The 16,823-nt window shown below is 38.6% G+C and overlaps 1 protein-coding gene across 6 annotated transcripts in view; it reads right to left on the reverse strand.

Annotated features, from left to right (window-relative positions):
* Positions 1-16,823, reverse strand: part of Aig1 (androgen induced 1) — a 248,185-nt gene that overhangs the window by 156,063 nt on the left and 75,299 nt on the right. The gene's annotated exons all lie outside the window — the stretch shown is intronic.

The following is a 16,823-nucleotide window of genomic DNA, read 5'->3' on the forward strand; positions in this document are numbered from 1 at the left end:
GTAAAGGAAGAGTTCTAATTCTCTTGGAATAATTTAGGAGTTCATCTTGGTTGGCCCGTTAGCAATATAATTATGGAAAGAGAGCACTCAATTTATTATTTTATCATTCTTTAAACTAATAGTGAGAAAAGAAGTTCAGATAAAATAAGTAAAGAATGGCCCATGGTCTTAACCTTCAGTGCATAATTTTAAGGAAAAAGTTCATGCTTTTGTAGATGTCAAACAATACAGCATGGGAAAGAGTGGGAGCAAAGTCTCCAGAGTGATGTCTCAAACTAAAAAATTCTGTGGAATCAAAAATTGCAGCATGAACACTAAGTAGAAACTTTTTATTTCTTTATAATTTAAGTCATCCATGCACCCACATTTTATTAATACAAATAATATATATTTTAATACCACTCTTTTTAAGACACGTGGTTATACTTCGTAGCTCAAGGTTAGTAATCAGAAGGGTTTCAAAGTTCTCTTCCAACTATGTCCATTATGACCTGGTAATTTTGGTGGGCTAAGATCACCCTTAAAATCTAGGATGTTACAAACATTTACTGTTTATAAGTAATAATTTTATAAGATTAATGAATGATCAGTCCAACAAGCAACTGCAGGTTATATACATTATTTTAATACCAGATTGAAATCTTCAGTTATCTTGCTTTTAGGTCAACTATTTTCATTGTCTATTTATAAATATACAAGATTTAAAAAGAATAAAAAAATCTATTATTAGCTTAAGGTTAACTATCATAACCTTCCAAGTATAATGAATAATCTTTGAACTATCCACAGTTTTGAATTATACGCTTCACTTCAGACTTCAAATGGACTGAATATCCATGGCAACTGCATTCATAAGGCACAGATTGATGGTTACTTTAAATCTTTATTCCATTACCTTCAGTGCTATCTCCTTAACGCAGGCTGGAATAGATATTATTGTATTTATTGCATTTTTCCTTTCAACAAATAGATAAATCAGGATTTCCTTTTTGCTTTAATGACATTTATTTGTTTATAATGATTGACATGTCATATATGGAATGGAACCTCACTATAGCTTCATTAATGTTGATCTCACTAATTTGGATGATAATGTATAGTAACTCTACAAGGTACTTAGTTTGTTCCTATTTTGTGATAAAGGAGTTACTGAGGAAATAAAATTTTATCATGCTTTCATAAATATATATGTACATATAGGCAAATCATAATCTTAAGAATAAATATGCTAATTTTTTTCTTTGAATGACCTCAAGTTGGCAGTTTGGATAGCATAGGGAAGTAAAGTCCCAGACTGCAAGAGATTAAGGTGATGATGGCAGGCAACGACAATGGAGCAAGAGTTCTGCTCATGGCTGTGGGCACAGTGTAACTGGCCTTTAAAAAAACTGTAGATCTGTGCAGTGTTATGAGTCATTAGAAGTTAGAATGAATGGAGAGAGGAAGACAGGGGAAGTCTGACAAGCAAAACCCAAGAGAAGAAAGAAATTCGGATTATGGGTACAAATGATACATTCTTCCCTTTTCAAAGTGAGATGGAGAGCTCTTGCTGACAGTTGGAAATGGGGCTAAGCACAGAGTGGAAATGACTTGGGTATTATTGTTGATAATGTGAAGGAAGTCAATAAGAATACTTAAAGGGAGGTATCACGAAGCAGGATGGCTCAGCTGAGGTGAATGGCATAATTTTGTAGTAGAACCAGAGTTGTTGTGAGGTCTGAGAAAAAGAACATTTAGAAAGAAGATGCTGGTAGTTCCTCAGCTCTGTTTGGGTAACAGAGGTCTGAAATGAAGGTGCTGTGAGAAGGAAGGACATCTTTAAGTGAATGACCAACATTTTTAGCTGTTACCCAAGAAGGGGTAATAGTCAATGAATTACATGAGATACCACATGTGAACCTGCTAGTCACAAAGACTGGACACTTAATTAAAGATAGCCCTTCCTGTTTTCAGTTTCTCTTTGCTGTACAGGTTTTAATTAGGACTGACTCCATGCCTCAGCACCAGGGATGCACTGCCAGGTTCAACAGGGGTAGTGCCCTTAGAACAGGACCTCTGCTTTACAGCCTGGTGTGGCCCATGGATCCACAGTACCATGTCACCTGAGAGCTTGATAGAGGCAGAACCCCAGGTCTCACCCTGAATGGTCTGATCCTACATTTTAATAAGCTCCTGAAGTCATTCATATATGCATAAATGTTTGAGATGTCTTGCTGTTAGGAAGCCCCATCCTATCACCTTGTGCCTCCCACCTCCTCATGGAGTGAGGAGATCCCAGGTTCAGTGGTTAGTCTGACCTCCTTCCCTTTAAGAGCACACCCTGGTAACTGTGAGCCTGAAATTCCTTGCCCAAATGCCCACAAGTATGCCTCAGGGCATATGTGGGTCTTTGTCTCTGGTCTGACTCCAGGGTGTAGTTTGCAATAAAGAGGTTTGCCCTGACCTGAAATGTGGTTAAGACCTGTCTCTTTCTGTAAGACAAGGACCAATGATTTGCATTTGTATCCACACACAGGCCTAGAACCATTTCAGATCTTCACTGGGCCAATGGTGGAAATCCCTTCATCTTTGCTACATTGCACTGCTGCCTACCCTAATCACAAGAGTGAAATTCCATCATACAGGCTCTTTCTGCACTCAAGGAGAGGTGTGTTAGTCTGTTTTACATCATTGTGAGAACTACCTAAGAAAACGAACTTGAGGGGAGGAAAGATTTATTTTGGTTCACAGTGTCGATGATTTCAGTCCAAGATTGCTGGATCCATTACTTTGGGCTTGAGGAGAGAGAGAATATCACAGTAGTTAGGAAGCAGAGTAACAAAGAGGAATGGACAAGGGACAAGATCTACCCTTCAACAACATGTCTCCAGTGACCTGCTTCCTCAAATCAGATCCCATCTCTTATCCTTTCCATCACTTCCTATCAAATTATGAATCCATGAATGGATTAATGCCTTCATGAAGTCCTCACCCTCATGATCCAATCACTTCCCCAAAGCTCCACCTCTGAACAGTGATTGCAATCAAGACCAAACTTCTATATATAAGGAGGGATTATACAGACCTGAATAGCAGGTGGCAGAATCTTGGGGCCATGTTAAAATTCTGCTTACCCCAGGCTGCCACTATGTTTTTCTTTCCAAATGCTTTTGAGCTTTTTAAGTCCTTTGCATTTCCATTTTAATTTTAGAATCTCAGCTTGTTAATTTCTACAAATGTCCTGCTAGAATTCTCAGTGTTACTGTTTGGGAAGAATTGACTGCTTGGCAACACCGAGTCTTCAAACCTACAAACATAAGTAATATCTCTATTTATTTATGGCTTCTTTAATTTTTCTAAGCAATTTTCACAATTTCCAACGTACAGATGTTCACAAGTTTTGTTGAATCTATCTATAAGTAGTTCATATTTTACGATGCTATTGTACACACTGTTACATTTTTACATTCTTTGTTGTTAGTTTATAAAAACATAACAGACTTTTGAATAGTGACATTGTTTTTATACTTTTGGTAGATTCACTTAATAGTTCTAGCTACTGTTTTAGAAATTATTTTGGGAATAATAATATTTGGGGAACAGGAAAGATCTCTCTGTTCTTTTTTTCCCATTTCTCCCCACTTTTAACTTGTTGTACTAAATTCCTTTCTGAATAAACTTTACCATTATTTTTAAAAAAGAAATCATTTTGAATTTTTATATCTACATAAGCTGTAAAGAGTTTTTCTTCTTCCTTTACACTTAGTATGTCTTTTACTTTTTCCCTTCTTATTCTGATGCCTTTAGTATAAACTTTAATAGTGATTTACAGTGAGCATCCTTGTCTTCTTCCCTATCATAGGGAAAGTATCCAGTTTTTCAACACTTTTTTTTTTTTTTGGCAGTACTGGGGCTTGAACTCAGGGCCTCATGCTTGCTAGGCACTTGAGCACCTCTTCCATCCTTAATTTTGTGGGGATTTTTCAAGATAGAGTCTCACAAACCATTTGCCTGGGATGGTTTGAACAGTGATCCTTCCAATCGCTGCTTCCTAAGTAGCTAGGAATACAGGTATGGGCCACCAGCGCCCAGCCAGTTTTCCATCATTTAAATTTGAAATTAGCTATAGGTTTTTCTTAGATGCCTTTTCCCAAATTGAAGATCTTTTCTATTCTTAAGTTACTTGGGAGGCATATCTATACACACATACACACACAACATACACACAACACACACACACACATACTATGAGTACTAATTTTTTTCAGATTGTGTTATTGCATATCTTAAGATGATCATATCATCTTTCTCTTTTATTCTGCCAATATGGCAACATATCAATTGATTTTGTATGTCAAACCAACATTTGATTCCTGGTCATCATGTATTATAATTTATGTTGTATGTTGCTAGACATAATTTGGTGATATTTTGTTCAGGATTTGTTTGGTCTCCATGAAGTATATTGGTCAATAATGTTCTTTTCTCATGATGCCTTCATCCCATTTTGGTAAAAGGATAATGCTGGCCTCAAAAATGAGTTGAAAAGATTTCCTCCTCCACTTTCTAAAGTACTTTGTGTAACACTGGCATCATTCTTTCCTATCTAAGTGATCACATCTCCAGAAGAGCAGTTGGACTGGCAATTGTCTTATAGGAAGATTTTGATTTAATTACAAATTCATTTTCTTTAGTCAAGCTTCCAATTTTTATGAGTTTATTTTAGACTTTTGTGAAGTTTCCCAATTTCACTAAGTTCTTATTGTTTTTCTTGTTGTTTTAAGTGCTGGGGATTCAACCAGAGCCTCATCAAAGGAGGCTCTCTACCACTGCACTGCATCCTCATCTGAGAGGCTGGATTTGTACGGTTGCTCTTAATATTTTGCCATGGAATTGGCAGTTGCTATAAATCAGGTATTTTTCTGCTGGAGAGCTAGTTTGTTAATATTTCCTAGCACAGCACTGTTGGCTGCCACTTTCTGTTCACATGAAGGATCAATTGGGCATCCTATAAAGCCCCGCGAGTTTACTACTCAATACTGAAACTTGGCTCAGTACTTTTGGTCCTTATCATAGATTGAGGAAACTATATGGATTATTCAAAGTGGAGCAACTTTTAAGAAAGTGAATCACCTTTCCTGGTGTAACAGTAGAAGGCCAGGAGGCACAGGGAACTAAGTAATAAGTCTTCTAAATAATTCTGTATATATAGACACGGGACAGATGGCAGCTTCTTGGCTTCCTGCACTGATATACTCTTGATAGTGTGGTCATCAGCAAACCCAAAATAAGTTTGAACTCTACTACCAGGGCATGGATACAAAATAAAAATAGTTTCTCCTGGACAGGCTAAGTGACACTGGAATTTTCCAGTGTCATAAACAAGCCCGTTCTCTGGACAGGACCAATGGCCAGCTATTCCACATTGTACACCTGCTGCTTCTTGGCTGCCAGGACCAGAATGCTATACTCACACTGAGAGTGAAAGGGACACAGCAGCTTTCCAGTTCTTCAAGCTTCAAGACAAAATACTTGAGTGGAAGCTAGCGTTAATGCACCAGTTTGAACTTCTGGAATTATTAGAACCCATGCCAAAAGAGAACTGAATGAAAGGTTTATCTCTTTTTGACAGGAGTTTTCCATAGAGTATGACAGAAGCCAAAACTCTAGCTTTTGCCTGCTTCTAAAAAGATTTATTGATTAGTGTGAATTTTTTTGAATTTAGTAAAACCAATTAGCATGCAAAGAATGTCACAGAGAAATTTTTCATGAAGAAGACTAAAAAGTCATATTGGTCATGTATCATGATCTCAGATATCTATTGTTGAAGGATGGAAGAAAGGAAGGAAACAAACAAATACAACTTTAAAGTCTTCAGCTTCAACAGAATATGATTTTGTGAAATTGCTTTCCCATATTAGTACTCAGACAATCTAATACCTATAAGGAAAAAAAGCATATTGTTTTGGGTTCTATTACCTTGCTTCCAGATTTCTTTTTTGCTTTCTGTGCTTATATTGTTGCTCAAAGATAATCTTCATAGATGTCTCCAATTGTGATTTATTTCTCTTTTAAAATACAGGAAGCATGGGTGTGAGAATAAGTTGTGTGTTCTGGATGTGACCAGGCTTTGTCTCTCAGGACCCCTACCCCTGCCTCAACCACAGTGGATGTCTCATTTCGACATAGCCTCTGTCCTCTCAACTTCCAGATCTGGGAGATTCTGAATCACTAACTCCTCTTCTTTAGCTTATTTCCCTAACTACACCCTCAAATTTAGAAATGCAGAGTAAAGGACAGAGCCCTCCAAAATATCATAGTTTCTTTTATCCTGGGGTGCAATAAGTTTCTAGCACTCATTCCTAGAAGTGTGAGAAGGAAGTTCTCTCCTTGCAGTTATGGGTATGTGAATAATGTTATTCTTTTATGGTCTGCATTCTGCCCAACTAGAATCCCCATACACAAAATTTCTAAAGCACATATTGATATTATGCCTTTTTTCCTGGCTCTCAACTGCCACCCTTTTGTAGACTTATAATTTATAAATGAATTTATTTCCTTTGACAGAGTTGTGTCAGAATCAAAACCCAACTCCTACAAACACCAGTAAGGTTTGGTCCCTGCCTTCTTCTCAATTGCAGCTTGTGCTGCCTAAACTCCAACTGGCAACTTGATTATTCCTGAAGATTACTATGGACTTTGCTGCTGCAGGGCCATGCTCTTTTTACTCTCATTCCAGGAAAGCTGTTCTCCCATTTTCACATGACCAGGTTCTCTGTTTCTCCAGGTCTGTCTTAAATAGCACCTCTGCAGGGAAGCCTTCACTGACTGCCTCACTATGCTGTCATTTCCTGTCACAGACCCTGATAGATAACAGACCCTTTTCATTGTTTTTGTTGTTGCTCAGTTGTTTGTTGGGTGACTTCCCTATGAGAAATGAGCTGGAAGAGAACAGGAACGTCCATCTTGTTTGTTGCTTGTTCCCTTCTGCCTGACAAACAGCATATATGTAAAACAAATTCTCAGAATAAGTACATAAAGTAAATCCTGCTCTCTGTATGCCATACCTCACATATCTTTTACATCCTTCAATTTTCTTCCTATTGACATAAAATTTCTCTTTATGCTCTCTGTGGGGGTATTTGTCCTCCAGTGGTAAAGAAGAGAACACCTTTCCAGACTATGTTCCTAGCTCATACCTTCTCAGATCTCTATCAGACCACTCCTTCTTTACCTATTTAAGGCTTCTATGCTTTTTTTGATCTTAAAAAAATTTATTCATTTTTTTTTAAAAGCTGGGACTAGACAAGAACACAGGCCTCCCAAACATTGAAGTCTCTGTCATTCTATGGTAACCTTATAGACTTCCAGATCAAAAAGACTAAAAGCTCAACCAAGAATAAGGAGAATGAATGAGAAACAAATGAAATTCATGAAAGTAGGAAATACCCATAATCCAAACATCCCTTTTTAAAATGCTGCCTGCCAGGTGTTTCAAAAGTTGAATAAGGACAAAGGAAGACTTTGTAGAGAGAAACAAGATCCTTTCACTCCCTGGCCGGGTGAGCAGAACAGAGAGCTCTGACAGGTGACCCTCTCTGAGGGACACTAAATGACCCTTGCTGGGAACATGAGGTCTCCATGCATAGGAGCCCTGGAGAAATGCTTTGATCTCTACTTGACTTTGGATATCACTGATGATGGCACTAAACATGGAAACAGGCCAATGGTTCATCTCAGAAGTATGGATGCGAATATGTTATGGTCAGCAACAGAAGATTGGTGGTAACAAATTTGAATACCCAACCCATGCTCACCTGATAAAGACCAAAAGGGTTGTGACAAAAATGAGTCAGGGAGAGAGAAATGAGTCAAGTGCAGAAAGGATCCACTTTCCAGGGCAGAGAAGTGGTAGAAAATAGATGGAAATTCAAGCTGCCCCAACTCCATTCCCTAGCCCGTCTCTAGGTCTATCTTTTCACAGTAGCTAAAAGAGCTTAGAATCAACCAGGGAGTTCATGGATGAGCAGTCACAAGAACAGAAATAGTATGCAATGCATTCATAGATAGCATAATAAAAAGACACGGCGGAATATGACGAAAAAAGGCAAATGTGCAACGCAAACCTGAAAAATTAAGCCAAAATAGGTATAATTTATGATCAAATAATTCTCTATTAAAAAAAGAGGTTAAAGATAAAAAAATTGAAACTCAAGAGAAGATACAGCTTTTAAGAAGAGGATAAAAGTGACTGAGAGGATTTAAGAAATGAATGAAATATAAAATATAACACTGAAAGCCACATTGGCAGCAGGAAAAGGAAAAGTCGCCTTTGATGAAGACAGACGGGCTTTAGCTTTCTATAGGAATGTGGACTAGAATCGCTGTGAAACCATCCTGCTGGTATGGTTTCATACTAGGTACTAAATAAATTATAGCAACCACACCTGTAAAGGTGTTGCTGGGCACACAAGAAAGTAAAGGGAAATCTTACGAGCTTAGAAAAAAACATAGAAATGCAAAAAGGAAACACAGAAAAGAAAAAGAATGAGGAAAAATACCAGAGCTAAATCAAACACAAAGTAAGAACGCAAGGAAGCAAGTGCCAATACGGAAACCAGAGCATCGTGTGGACTGTGTTCAAGATGTGCCAGAGGCCCTGGACCCACACAAGGTTATGGAGGGGTATTGAACCTGAGGAGCACAACCACAGAGGGGCTGTGCCTTCAGTGCAAGGGGAGTTAGAGAAAATACTCATGATCTGCTTAAACAAACAGCTTTCTATTCCTAACTGCTAAGATCTTTCAAATTAAAAACAAGTTAATTTCATAGAAATTTTTATGTATTGAGAAAATTACTTTTTCCTCCTTTACTTCTATATTAGTGAAAGTTAAGTGTGGTAATTAAGCAAGGTCTGAAAATAAATTTTATACAATTGCTAGTATCTATAGTGAATGCGATTGGTGCCTCTTCCGAGTCTCCTCTTCAGGGCTGATGCTTCCGTCCTCAACTATTAGAAACATCAGGTGCTGCCAGTTTTCAGCTACAAACTTCATTATAAGCTTCCCAAGGCTGTGGCTCCTTTCTCAGGGGGCAATCCAAATCCAATGATTGGTTGGTGCAAAGATGAAGATCTGGTCCTTTGCCTCAATTTGGGTCATCCCAGCTGTTATGGTTTGGATTTAAATGTCTTCCCAAACTCATGTTTAAAAGGCTTGGTCCCCAATGCAGAAGTGTTCAGAGGTGAAGACTTTGGAAGGTGACTGGATCACAAAAGGCTATAACCTTATCAATGGATTAATCCATCTATGGATTCATAACTCAATGGGCTATTGGGAGGTAGTAGAAACCTTAAATGGTAAGGTCTGGTTGAAGGAGGCAGGTCTTGGGGTTGTGTCCTTGAAGGATATATTTTGTCTCCAACCCCTTCCTCTTGCTCTCTTTTTCTACTTGCTGCCACACGGTGGGCAGCTTTGTTTCACCATGTACTCCCTACTATAATGTTCTGCCTAACTACAGGCCCAAAACCAAAGTCAAGTGATCATGGACTAAAAACTCAAACTGTGAGCCAAAATAAATCTCTCCTCCTTTAAGTTGATTTTATGAGCTATTTTGTCACAATGACAGAAAGCTGACTACACACCAGGGCGACAGTTCTTGGTATGCCTCAACTACATACTGCAATGTGGGTCAGCTTCCTCTCTGCTCAGTGCTGCTTTCCTAACTAACAGCTCTTTCTCCCAAGAGCTCCTGTCTACTTGAGTTCTCCATCTACTATGGTCTGAATATGGTTTGTGTCCCTTTCTTCCCCACCCAACTCATGCAGGAGTTTGGTCACAAAAGTTATATATTTAAGTAAGAATGTTGAAACTTAATTCAATAAAGTTATTTACAGGTAGGGAGTATGAAAGTATTAGATTTAGATAAGGAAGGGAGTATGTACCCCTATGATTGAATCCTGTTGGCTTTATAAGAAAAGGGACAGAGAGCAGACAAACACATACATACTTGCTCCCTGTCTGTTGCCATGTGATATTCTGCATCACATTGGGACTCTGTCAGTGAGAAGGCCACTACCAGATGAGGCCCCTAGACCTTGCATCTCCAGAACCAGGGATCAAAATCAACTTCTTTTCTTTACAAGGAGCCTGTCTCAGGTTATAATAACAAAAAAATGGATTAATGCACCATCTCAAATCCTGTTTACAGGGAGTCCAGTTGAGAACAAGACTATTCTTGTAGAAGTGTAATAGAAAAATGTTTGTAAGCATGAAAACATTTGAAATAAATAAGTGGCCATAATCAAATGTGTAAGAAGTAAAACTTCATTGCAAGTTCAGCCTTCAGAGATAATCATTGTCCAGAGAAGGACTATGTCTTTCAAGATATTTTTCTATGCATGTAAAATGTACTCTGTATATTATTTTACATAATCAGATGATACCATGCCTAGACTTCTGCAATTATTTTGACTTAAAATATTGAAGGAGATAGTCTATATTTCTTACGTGCTCCATCATACCTTACTATGATTGTGCACCATAATTTACTAAGCACCCATTAAGGCATGTACATTCGTTCCAGTTTCTAACAATACTACAATGTATGTGTTACATGAACGAGAGCCTCAATGGAATAAATCACTAGGAGCAGCTCCTGAGTCTGAGATCCCATTTTCGGTTGAGCCTCCTTTCACAGTGGCCTACTGACTTCAGTCAGTTCCAGAAAACACTGTCCCTACCCTTGACTACTGCAGTAGCGTCTTAGCTACACTCACTGCTTCAGTTTTCTTTGAACCCCTATTTATGTTTGACCTTGGCTCAGAGCTATCTTTGAAGAACTTCTCAGCTTAAAACTTCCAATGACTCCAATGACTCCCCTTTGCTTGCAAGGCCCCCAATTCTCCTTCTAGTCCCTTAGAGTTTCTTCCAGGTACCTCATATCCCAGAATATGTGCACCCATCACACACTTCCAAGTATCCATTTCTTGTGTGTTTTTATAACTATAGCTTTCAATTATTTTTTTAAAAATGAAAAATACTTTTCACAATTGAAGGTGCATTAATTGTTACTTCCATTGTACAGTTGTTTTCCCTCCAATTTTCTTGTCAGAAGAGCTGCTATTTCCTCTTCACGGGGATTCCCTCTATCCTCAAGCATGCTGCTCCCTTGGCCTAAATTTCTCTCTCTCTCCCACGATCTCCCTTACCATAGAGGTAGGAGCTAAGTAACAAACTCTCTAAGAAGCCTTCCCTGCATTGGCCCAGTGGCCACTTTGCTCTGTACACACTCATATAGCATGCTGGGATTTTTCTTCATAAAACTGAGTGATGATATAATGATTGTGAACTATGATGATATAATTGATTGTGTAATTAATTCCTCTTTTTCCTCCCCAGTAGAATGTTAAGGTCCGTAAGTGCAAAGACCAGTCAAGCTCCTCTCTGTTGCATCACTCGTCACAACTTTTCCTTTTTGGTGCTTTCTATTAGAATTTTTAAACTCCATTTTGAAATAGTCTAAGACTATTCACTCATAAGAGAATGAAAAATAACACAATGTTCCCATGCATCCTTCACCCAGTTTTCTTCAATGGGAGCATCTTACATAGCCATGGCACATTTCCAAAACCAAAAAATGAACACTGGCACAATACTATTAGCTGAACTACAGACCATGCTCAGATTTCACTAGTTTTTTACATGCACTCATTTGGGGAGGGGGATGGTGGAGTACATTGTGCTATGAAATTTCATACAGTAAACATTTGTGTAACCACTACCATGATCAGGATACAGCAGAGTTCCATTACCACAAAGAAGCTCCCGTACTACTCATTTGTAGTCCTTCCTCCTCCCAATCTGGCAACCATTGATTTGTTCTCCATCACTACAGTTTTTGTCATTTCAAGAACATTGTAGAAATGTAATCTCTCTCAGTACTTTATTAAGACTGGATTACATTGGGTTAGTCTCTATAACATATGGACCAGAGACTTGACAAGCAAGATCTTCTTTGAGAATCACAATTACCTTGTGGTAGTACATCAAGCGACAGCCATTATTATTTTTCTGGTCTTATAGATGAAGAAACTTAGCTTTGGATAATTTAAATTACTTTCACAGTGTCAAAGATAATAAGTGGCCAAGCCAAAATGTGAGGTCAGATGGTGAGACCTCAGGGTCAAAGCTTTTAATCCCTTTAGACACTTTTTATGGGTACCAGATACTTTCAAACAGATTAATAATTGGATGAGTGAATAAATTTAATGCCAGAGACTTTTACAGCTAATTCTGAGTCTCCTAGAAAAGCATGTATTTACTACAAACACAACAGCTTTAGGGTGTATAGATATAGTCAATCATCTCAAAAAACCCAAAGGAAAAGGAAAGTGGTTATATATGAAGTTAGTTCTCTGGATCAACCATGACATAGGCGGCCACAGGACAAAAGAATGGAATGTGGACAAATTGGGAGAATCCATTCTTGTCTTTGTTAGTAATAAGGACATTCATGGGATCTCAAACATCTGAACCAGGATCATTTGACTATGATTATTTCTCTCTTCTAGAAAATTCACATCCATGGGATAGAGAAACAAAACTAACTTAGAATATTTGTTGATCCTGAGTCTTGCACCTTGGACCCACATTCCCTTTCTTCTTCAAATGCAAGTCTTTCCCTAGAACTTCAGCTTATATGGATTGGTCCTGCTATGGTTTAAGTCTGACTTGTCCTAACTAAAATTCATGTGATGCTTATTCTCCAATTAACAGTCTTGAAGTGTTGGGACCTTTAAGAGAGATAGTGCTTTACTCATTAGATTGAGTTCTGGATTGGTTACTGGGAGAGGGAGTTGTTACAAACACGGTGGCACCCCCCACTTCCTTGGTCTTTCGCGTGCATGTGCTCTTTCACATGTACCTGATTCGCCTTTCCACCTTCTGCTATGAAACAAACTGCCACGAGGCCCTCAACAGAAGCCAAGCAAATACTGCCACCATGCTATGCTCTTGAACTTTCAGAGCTGTGAGCTAAAAATAAGACAGCAGAACAATACCACCAAAACCAAACAGACAAAATACCTCTTTCTTTTATAAGCACACAGCCTCTGTGGCTCTCTAGATTTGTGGGTGGAGTCCTCAGAGATTGTACATGTGTCATCACTGTATCAAACCTCACCAATCATACTCTTTTCCTCTAGTTCTGTCTCTTCTCAGTCTCCAGCATTTTTGTCTTATTGGTTCACCAATGACTGAAACAGAATGATGACTTTTATGTTTTCTTTCCCATCAATAGGACCCAAATTCCCTGGGTTTGGCTTCTGATGGTGGCAGTCTTCTCTGGTGAAGAGCAACATTTGAAGATTTACTACACTGCTAGAGATCATCTTAGTGGAGGTGGGCTGGTTAGCAAGGTGGTATATGTTGTGAGAGGGTAGATTATGGAGAAGATGAGGCCCTGAGGTAGAAAACTGTATATTCCACTTTATGGTCATCCACCAAGCTACAGAAATGGGGACAAACAAATACAAAGGGACTGATGATAGAGACATGAATCAGGAACACTCATGATTCATGTGGAAAACCTCAAAGATTATAGCCACCTGAACAGATAGGATGAAAAGGCACTCAGATACTACAGAAAGATGCATGGTATTGTAGACAGACTCGTTAGTATGATGGAAACAATTTTCATTAACTGTATAGTGGTTTAGGTTAACCTTGCTATATTTGGCACAACCATTTTCTGAAAAAGAACTTTAAGCTGAATTCTATTATTGAGACACTGACACAAAGGAGGTGCAGCAATAGGTGTGGGTGAACCTGTCCCTAGCGTTAGATGTGCAGTGAAAGGAAACAAAGGCTTCACCATCCAGTTGTGTGATGAAATAAATGCCCTGAGTTACTATTCCAGGAAGCAAATAAGGACTAAAAGTCTCAGCTAGGGAATATGGCTGGCGCAGAGTATGGTTTGAGTCTCAGAGGCTAAGGTGATCAATATTCCTTGACTCGCTTGTATTTCATTACAGGACATTGTTTGGGAAGCTTTGCCCTAAAGCATTTCTTGCACAGGTGATCAGGAGATAGGTGCCAGAATTTTAAAAGAAGTTTTGCCCAGAACAGGCAAGAAACTGGAAATAAGTTCAATATCTGTCAATCAAAGCATAAACAAATATCCCTAGTGAAAATTCTAAAGACAAGTTAGATCTTTTGAGAAATCAATTTTTTTTCTTTTATTATTCATATGTGCATACAAGGCTTGGGTCATTTCTCCCCCCTGCCCCTACCCCCTCCCTTACCACCCACTCTGCCCCCTCCCTCTCCCCCCACCCCCTCAATACCCAGCAGAAACTATTTTGCCCTTATCTCTAATTTTGTTGTAGAGAGAGTATAAGCCATAATAGGAAGGAACAAGGGTTTTTGCTGGTTGAGATAAGGATAGCTATACAGGGAGTTGACTCACATCAATTTCCTGTGTGTGTGTGTTACCTTCTAGGTTAATTCTTTTTGATCTCACCTTTTCTCTAGTTCCTGGTCCCCTTTTCCTATTGGCCTCAGTTGCTTTTGAGGTATCTGCTTTAGTTTGGAGAAATCAATTAGTGGTGCTTTTTGGTTTTAGTTTTTGTCTTCTTGGTAAATTTGGACTCTCATGTTCTGTAAGTCTTCTACTGGCATTCATTAGAAAATAAAGTATATATCCACCACCACCAGAAGTTCCAGATGGTCGAAGTTCGAAGTTGTTAGCGAGGAAGTTGTAGTACAGCAAATTGGTTCCTACTTTGTGCTGTGAACTAGCAGTTTATTATTTGTCCCTCCAGGTCCTTTACCAATATTTGAGTTGTTTCTCTTGCCTTCCATTTGACTACTGCCTTTGGGAACAACAGCCTTACCTCTATGACTTTGGATAGCATTACTATATCCTTGGAATTTCAAGAACTTATACTTGTGGCAACAGAGCAGAATCTCCCCACACCAGTAGATGCTGTCATCTAACATGTGAGACCAATTTTTAGTCAAATTCTTTGACTACGTGCAATGTGCCACATGCTATTCTAAATATACTCTTTTCAGCCTTCAAAGTAACTCAGGTGAATTAGGTTTAATTAAAATCACTCCTCACATTGTATTACATAGTTCTGGACCCAGAATTAGAACTCAGGTCTCTGTCTCCAAAGCTTTTGCTTTTGTGACTATATCTGGTTGCTTTTTGCTTCACACAGGTGAGGTCACCACATCACATGGTCATTTTAGCATTATGGATCTAAATTCAAAGCTAGATCCACTTTAAATTGAATTCTACAGCACAATAATGCTAACCTTCTTTCCCTGTCAAGTGACAGTAAACAAAATAAAGAGACATCCATAAATCTCATTGAGGCTATTTTTAATTATGTTAGAGACCCAAGGCCAAACAATTAGCACTGATGCAAGTTAATTAAAAATAGGTAGACCTTTTATCCAACGTAAAGTCATAGAATAATTGAACTCCTGTTCTTCCTGAGTTGTTTTTTTCTTTTCCTTCCTTTCCCTTCCCTTTCCTCTTCTCTTCCTTCTCTTCCTTCCTTCCTTCCTTCTTTTTTCCCTCCCTCCTTCCCTTTCTTCCTTCCTTCCTTGGCAGTACTGGTGTTTGAACTCAGGGCATGGTTCTTACTAGGAAAGGACTCTACTCTTGAGTTATTTTTCATGTGGGGTTTTATACTTTTGCCAGATATTGGCCTTGGACCACAATTCTCCTACCTCTGCCTCTAGAATATCTGGGATTACAGATGTGCACCACTATACCTAGTTTATTATTTGAGATAAGGTCTAGGTAACTTTTTGCCTGGGTTGGGTTTGAACTACATTCCACCTATCTTTACCTTACAAGTAGCTGGGATTACAGGTGTAAACCACCACTCCAGACCCATAATGCTTTTTTTAAAATAAAGGGATACAATATTTCAGTTAGATACAATTACATGAACACGAATAACCAAAGGGTAGCCATAAGTTCATAGCAGAGACATCTAGTAACCACAACTTGAATACAAGTTAACATTTGAGAATAAAATTAAGAAAAATCTAATTCAATATAATCTAATAAAAGTCAATGGATTAATTAGATTATCATTTTGTGGAAGCATCCAACATTCAATGACTATGTGTCAATGAGGGCCCATGTTTAGTGACTTGGTAACAGCACCATAATAATGGAACAGCAGAAGGTGAAGCATGCTCAAATGCATTACAGCCTTCCTGGGAAAGATGCTCAACAGTGATCACAGTAGTGAACAGGCTGATAGGTATTAAAGAGAAACCATGTATCTCCAGATTTGTATAGAGGACAGGGTCGCTCAGCCATTCAAGACAGCATTCTGTGTGACACAGGTTACTCCAGAGGCACCTGCACACCCATGTTTATTGTGGCACTATTCGCAATAGCCAAGTTATGGAAACAGCCAAGATGCCCCACCACTGATGAATGGATTAAGAAAATGTGCATTTATACACAATTGAATTTTATTCAGCCATGAAGAAGAACGAAATGCTATCATTCGCTGGCAAATGGATGGAATTGGAGAACATCATTCTGAGTGAGGTTAGCCTGGCCCAAAAGACCAAAAATCATATGTTCTCCCTCATATGCAGACTTTAGATCAAGGGCAAACAGGACAAGGGGATTGGACTTTGATCACATGATAAGGCAAGTGCACACAAAGGAGGTATGAGGATAGGTAAGTAACCCCAAAATAAAAAAAAAGATAGCATTTGATGTCTTCAATACAAAGGAAGTAATGCAGAAACTTTAAAGCAACAGAGGCCAACTGGAGAAGGGGACCAGGAACTAGAGAAAAGGTTAGT

The sequence above is a fragment of the Castor canadensis genome, chromosome 1 (genome assembly GCF_047511655.1).
Source record: "Castor canadensis chromosome 1, mCasCan1.hap1v2, whole genome shotgun sequence".
In the NCBI taxonomy this organism is placed as follows: Eukaryota; Metazoa; Chordata; class Mammalia; order Rodentia; family Castoridae; genus Castor; species Castor canadensis.